The sequence below is a fragment of the Arvicanthis niloticus genome, chromosome 15 (genome assembly GCF_011762505.2).
Source record: "Arvicanthis niloticus isolate mArvNil1 chromosome 15, mArvNil1.pat.X, whole genome shotgun sequence".
Taxonomy (NCBI): domain Eukaryota; kingdom Metazoa; phylum Chordata; class Mammalia; order Rodentia; family Muridae; genus Arvicanthis; species Arvicanthis niloticus.
Window position 1 is genome coordinate 39826804 of NC_047672.1, and position 7547 is coordinate 39834350.

General features: G+C 42.5%; 2 pseudogenes; both read left to right on the forward strand.

Annotated features, from left to right (window-relative positions):
* Window positions 1-275: 275 nt before the first annotated feature.
* LOC117720802 (peptidyl-prolyl cis-trans isomerase A pseudogene) lies at window positions 276-850 on the forward strand (annotated as a pseudogene).
* A 2608-nt stretch (window positions 851-3458) lies between these two features.
* Window positions 3459-4008, forward strand: LOC117720966 (ATP synthase peripheral stalk subunit OSCP, mitochondrial pseudogene; annotated as a pseudogene).
* The last annotated feature ends 3539 nt before the right edge of the window (window positions 4009-7547 follow it).

Sequence of the window (7547 nt, forward strand, 5' to 3'; positions counted from 1 at the left end):
GTTCATATAACTAAGGTAACTGAAGTTCCTATATGGCAGAGCCAATAAAAGTTAAGATTTCTCATATTTGAATATGAAAATATTCATTTTTTCACAACCTAAATTTATGTTGCTCTGAAAATGACAAGAAAAAAAAAAGGAAAAGTTTAGTGAAGTGAAGGACAAAAGGCATAAATATATAATAAAACAAAGAGACAAAAAGAGGAGAGAGAAGACATTAGGCTAGACAAATGTCCTGGCTAGATTTATGTCAATTTGACACAAGCTAAAGTCAACTGCAAAGAGGGAATCTCAATTTAAAAAAACGCCTTCAAGGCTTTGCAGACGCCACTATCACTTTTTGCTGCAGCCATGGTCAACCCCACTGTGTACTTCGACATCATGGCCGATGACGAGCCCTTGGGCCGTGTCTGCTTCAAGCTGTTTGCAGACAAAGTTCCAAAGACAGCAAAAAAACCTTTCGTGCTCAGAGCACTGGAGAGAAAGGATTTGGCTATATAAGGGTTCCTCCTTTCACAGAATTATTCCAGGATTCATGTGCCAAGGTGGTGACTTCACACGCCATAATGCCACTGGCGGCAGGTCCATCTACGGAGAGAAATTTGAGGATGAGAACTACATCCTGAAGCATCCAGGTCCTGGCATCTTGTCCATGGCAAATGCCGGACCAAACACAAATAGTTCCCAGTTTTTTATCTGCACTGCCAAGACTGAATGGCTCGACAGCAAGCATGTAGTCTTGCTGAAGGTGAAAAAAGGCATGAACAGTGTGGAAGCCATGGAGCGTTTTGGGTCCAGGAATGGCAAGACCAGCAAGAAGATCACCATTTCAGACCATGGACAACTCTAATTTCTTTTGACTTGTGGGCGTTTTAGTCTTCAAACCATTCTTTCTGTAGCTCAGGAGAGCAACCCCACCCCATCTGCTTGCAATACCCTGTAATCTCTGCTCTCACTGAAGTTCTTCGGGTTCCATATTTTCCTCATTCCCCTTCAAGTCTAGCTGAATTGCAAAGTTAAGTTTATGATTATGAATAAAAACTAAATAAGAAAAAAAACCCACAAAAACCAAAAGAAAGAAAGGAAGGAAGGAAGAAAGAAAGAAAGAAGGAAAGAAAGGAAAAAAGAAAGAAAGAAAGAAAATGCCTTCATAATGTGGGGTTATCGGTAAGTCTGTAGGGCATGTTTTTATTTGGTGACTGATGGAATAGTACCCAGCCCATGGTGGGTAGTAGTTACCCTGAACTGATGGTCTAGGCTTTATATGAAAACAGGCTGAGCAAGTCATGAGAAGGAAGCCAGTAAGCAACACCCTTTCATGGCCTCTGTATCAATTCTGGCCTCCAGGTGTCTGCCCTGCTTAAGTTCCTGCCCTGACTTCCTTTGATGATGAAGTATGGTGTGGAAAGCCAAAAAAAAAAAAAAAAAAAAAAAAATTCCTCCCCAAACTTACATTTAACCATGGTGTTACATCATAGCAACGGTAAACCTAACTGAGACAAGAAAATCAGTCAAGTGTCTAAGGACCCAATGTGCCTCGATTCAGTACTTGAAGAATGTATAGACTCAGGAACCAGGAAGATCAGAGTGAGACTTTAGGTCCCAGCCTCACCAGGGACACTGAGGGACAGTCAAACAGGAAGGTTCCCCCTGATTTCCACTTGAAAAGATCTCACTTATTAATACTGTACCGAGATAAACACCAGGCATACCTGAGGGAGTGAAGTGAAGCTGCCTGGAACTAGAGTCCCGCCCCCAGCACTACAGTCATTAGCTTCTACACCCAGAAAAGCAGAGACACACTTGATACCATGAAAAGGGAAATCCACCCAGAAAACAAAAGCAGTATCTGAGTCCTTAGGTGGGCTGTTGGAGTGCGTTTGGTTTCGTCTACCAGTGTGCACACTGCTCCACTCAGCCTGAAGCCTTCAAATACCAGCTAGAATATCTTTCTTATCAGCAGAACTGTTAGACCACAGAGGCTGCTCCGAGGAGAGGAGAGCACCTTCTATGTCCTATCTACAACTTCCCATAAACTACCCGGTAACGGTCCCTGTGGAGAGTGGAACACTTCAGTTAATTCCCCAAACCACTTGATATCTTGATACCTTCACGTACCTACCTTCACTAATCTTCTTAATTTGAGACCCTCCCCTCTAAACTCAGAGACCTCCACCTTCTGAAATTCACACATGCAAGGAATTTGCTCTTAGTGTGAATTGCTGGTGGATCTCCTATTCTGTCCCACCATGCTTGCTGTAAGTACTCAGTGTTATTTAATGATCATCTGAGATCCCTCTCTGTTTATGTGTGTACTGAACTTGGAAGAATTGACTGCCTATATGCACAGACTTTATAAAAGAAACCACTCTCAAGCATCCGCTCGTGCTGCTGGCTAAGAGATTAAGGAATTCTCAGACACAGCCATAGTTACAGAAATAAATTTCAGGACCAGTCAGTATAAAACCAACTGAATTGACACCAGAAAGCCAACAGAAGTGCCACTCAAGGAGACAAAGTGGGCAGCGCAGATGCAAAGCAAGACATATACTTCCTATCCCTTTTAGTAGTAAAGGTGGAGCCCAGAGCCATACACATGCAAGGTGTGCACACTGCCCCTGAGTTTTTCCCTTGCTCTGTTTTGTACATTTTATTTTGTGATAGAGTCCAACCAATTTGCCCAGCTTGGTTTTGAACTTACACAGCAGTCAAACCAGCCCTTCAGCTTCCAATTTACCTCCCTATGGCCTTTAAAATAGCTAAGATTTCAGGTCTGTGACACCAGGCCCAACTTGTGTATTTGGTTTTCTTGCTGTTGAGACAAAGTCCCCTGTGGCCCAAGTTGGACTTGAACTCACTACACAGCTGAGACTGACATAGACCTTCCAATCTTTTTGCTTCTATCTCTCAATTGTACAAGTGCCTGCAACCACGCGCAGTTACACATGAGTGTTATAACAACAACCACAGATCTGTTTTTGTGGCTTTTAAAGTTACATTGTTCAGACAATGTCATTGATAGGTAAGCCTGATAATTAATCAAACTTCGTGGATTAAAGTTGAAGACTAAATGTAATTTAGATAATTAGCTGGTTAATTTCTTGACTGTTAAACATTTTGTTTTTGTAAATGTGATTGTTATGGTTTGTAGACACTTGCCCCAGGGAGTGGCACTATTTGGAGGTGTGACCTTGGTGAAGTAGATGTGTCACTATAGGCATAGGCTTTAAGACCCTCACCGTAGCTGCCTGAAAGTCAGTATTCAGCTATCGGCCTTCAGATGAAGATGTAGAACCCTCAGCCCCTCCGGCACCATGCCTGCTTGGATGCCGATATGTTCCTGCCTTGATAATAGACTGATCCTTTGAACTTGTAAATTAAATGTTGTCCTTATAAGAGTTACCTTGGTCATCTCTTCTCACTTGGGTTTGACCCAAGATTCAGCCTCCCAGGAAAAGATGGCAGCCCCAGCATCATCCAGGCTGTTGCGACAGGTTCAGAGCTTCAGTTCATCTGTGGTCAGGCCCTTTGCCAAGCTTATAAGGCCCCTTGTTCAGGTCTATAGAGAATAAGCTGGACCAGGGGGAGAAGAGCTGCTGTGAGTGGGACAACTTCTGAAGGATCCCGAGGTGTCACTTACTGTTCTGAATCCTTATGTCAAGCACTTCATCAAAGTGAAAAGCCTGAATGACATCACCACAAAATGGTCACCTAGGCAACACCCAGGGTGTTACCTCTGTTACTTTCCCATCATCATGAGTGTCCACCGTGGAGAAAGAAGTGCCGGCCACAGTGACCACAGCATCTCCACTCGATGAAGCTGTTCTCTCTGAGTTAAAGACAGTGCTGAAGAGCTTCCTGAGTCAAGGGTAAATACTGAAACTGGAGGTCGAGACTGAACTGTCACTCACGGGTGGGATGATTGTCCGAATTGGGGAGAAGTACATTGATATGTCTGCAAAGAGCAAGATTCAGAAACTCAGCAAGGCCATGCAGGAGTCGCTCTGAGAGACTGTCACCTGTGTGAGCTCCTGTCCTTGGAGCAACAATAAAATGCTTCCTGAACAACAACAAAAAGGAAAGACGGTGATCTTTCCTTTCAGTGCTTCAGGAGAGGCATTGAAGAGGTCAGATGAGACAGAGTATCAGTACAGGTAAAACCAGGTCACCCAGAGTTGAAATCGTGAACGGTTAGCTGCTTTAGTGCTCTTATGAAGGCACTTAGACAGTGAGCCATCTCTGTCTGGGTGAGTTTGGAGCAATTTAGTCAGTTATATTGGAATTCTTGACTCTTGGAGATCCAGAGGAAAGAGAAAGTGTTTTCTTTTCTCACACCCCCTTCCTCTTTCCATCCTGACTCATACATTGACATCCATCAGCAAGAATTCCTGGGCCTCAGCCCCAGGCGATCAGTACAGACTTACTTCCTAGTTGATAAGGGAATGAATGTGGTCCCCACGCCTTTCCTAGGTCAGTAGTCACTTTTCCCCTTTGCCTGCCGATAACAAAGTTCATTATCAGCCCTGGGCATTTCCCACTTCCCACAGCTATTGCTTGTTTATAGCTGATCTCTTAAATGTCTCCACATATATGACCAGAGATCTTAGATTATTTCTTCACAAACGAGAAAGTGTTTTTGTTCTTATGCCAAAGCCTGGACTCACTTCTTCCAGTTCACATTTCTTGACGCTCACACATTTTTACAATCTATCGCGGTTCATCCATAGGCCCATTGCTGGGATGCAATCTATTTAACTCTGGCAGTCAAACACAGTGCAGCTTAGTAATAGTGCTCACCTACAAGTACAAGTGAAAGAGAGACAATGGACACCAGGACCCATAACACTCCCTTATTAACAATGTGTAGGATGTGCCTGTCCATTTTTGAAATATCACACACACCACACATATACACCACATACCACACACATTCATACATACCACACATACCACACACATACACACACCAGATATACACAAACACACACACACTATACACCACATACCAGACACACACACATACATATACTATACACTATACACACGTATCACATACACACAAATACACACACATACTGCACATCACATACCACACGGATACATATACACACTACACACCACATACACACACACACACAAAGCCCACCAGATACAAGACAAAGCTGAGTTATTACAAGGATTAACAGGACCCTGATTTGTATCTTACATAGGCAGAGATGTCCAAAACAACATTGTCCTCTTCATCAGCATGCCACAAACTACTCCAACAACCCAATGACTTCTGGTTTCTTCCCTGTCACTGACAGGCTGAGTCTCCCACGATCAACACTGGCCCCCTCTCCTCTATCCCCTTTCCTTCCCATTAGAACTCCTGCCCTAGGATTTATCCTCAGTCTCAATTTTATTTCTTTAATCACTGGGGAAATCTCTCTTATCTAGGACCACCTACACAGAGTCTGAGTCATTGCAAAGAGAGAGAGACAGAGCCATACACAGAGAGAGAGAGAGACAGAGAGAGAGAGAGAGAGAGAGAGAGAGAGAGAGACAGAGACAGAGACAGAGACACAGAGACACAGAGACAGAGACAGAGACAGAGAGAGGGGGGAGGGGTATAAGGAAGGAATGCAATACTGATGAGGATGTGCAAGCCTAGTGAACAGCTACAGGTTTTGCCTCACAGAAGGCTTCTTTCTGAGAGCCTGTATCCTTTATCCTTTATTCTTGGCCACAAGAGTTCTCTTAGTACCTTTAAAATAGGTTTGGTTTTGTTTATCTTGCTATATCCACAACACATTTAATTGGGAGTCGGCATCTTGATTGCTAAAACAGCTCTCAGTTTTCTTGTATATGCCCCAAGCAGAGAATTGTGCTTGGAAGTTTCCTAACCATGCTTATCCATCTGTGTTCTGGCTTGGCGGGGTTTTGTTTGTTTGGTTGGTTGGTTGGTTTCTTTTGTTTTGTTTTGGGGTGTTTGTTTGTTTGTCTGTCTTTGTTTTTTGTTTGATTACAAAATAGTAATCAGAAAACCTGGGATTGGTCACAAAGAGTGAGACAGAGAAGTCATAAGTTCCAAATAAGAAGTGAATTTTACAACATTATCAGGCAAGCTAATCGAGTTCTATGAGGACAGAAACTCTCCATGGTGTTGTTGATCTTGGGCCGTCCTGTGTTCCTCTAGCCAATACTTCATGAAAACTCTAAAGAGTGCATTGTTTCATAAACGTCCAGGAACCTAGCCTTGCTTCATGAGTTTTTCTGCTGCAAACTGTAGGAATATTTTGAATGTTTCAAGAGGATGCGTTACTGCTCCTGCTTAAGGGACGATGAATGCAGACTTGGTAATTAAAAACCATGTGTGCAGCAGAGATGCTTCAGTGTAGTTTACACAAGGACTTTACCAACTTTAGTGCACAATCCTTTAGATAAGAAGCTTTAAGATTCTGATTGCTCGCTGTCAGCTCAGTGTCATAGTTCACGGGTCTGAGTTGAGCACTGGAAATTTACATTCCTACTATGTTACCCAAAGCTCCTTGTCAGGGTTTGGATCTTAAATGTCCTCCAAAGGCCACTGTGCTAAAAGCTTGGCCATCTGTCCACGGCTCTACTCGTGGGTAATGGAGTTTTTAGTGGATGGGCATGGTGAGAGGAAGTGAGGTCAGTGTGTGTGTGTGTGTGTGTGTGTGTGTGTGTGTGTTCCTAAAGGAGATATTCCACCCCATCCTCTTCCTTTATCTCTCTGCTTTCTGGCCACTGTGAAATTAGCAGCTTTGCTCTACCATGCCTTCCCTGTTAGGATGTTTTATCTGCACCCTACATCAATGGAGTGATCCAACCATGTTTTGAAATCTTTAAGATAATTGTCCTAAGTATTTTCTTATACTAACAGAAAGTTGATTAACACCTTGCTAATGCTTCTAGATTGTGAGCAACCCACATATAAAATATATGTCTTTGATTTTAGCCTTGATATACCTTAGTTTGTATACTGTCTTATAATAATAATTTAAAGCCTAAAGCATATACGTATATATACATATATTCATTAGAGTGTGTTTCCTGTATGCTGGTTCTGACTTAGTCACTGGTTACATGCGAATGAATTCGACAGACACTGACTTTATCCACTTGCTAATGACTAATCCATGGTATGTCTGAGAACCACACCACTGCTCATACGAAAGCACATGACTAATAGGATCTTAATTGGGGAAAATGACGTTCAGATGAGTTTCTATTTCAAAGAGTTTATAATATATATGTTTATTTAAATATTGCTTCTTTTGGAATACCACAGCTTTTTCAGAACAGTGTAGAACACAGGAAAACTTTTCAAAATAAAAAGACACAGACACCAGGCAAAAACAAAACAAACAAACAAAAAAACCAAAAACAACATCAAAAAAACCTTGTGAGGATTGTACTGTATTTTCCTTAGGCGTGGGTGTGCATGTACATGTACATGTAGATGCCCCCAGAATCCAGAAGAGGGCATTGGATCACTTGGAGCTGGAGATACAGGAGTTTATGCTCTATCTACATGACGACAA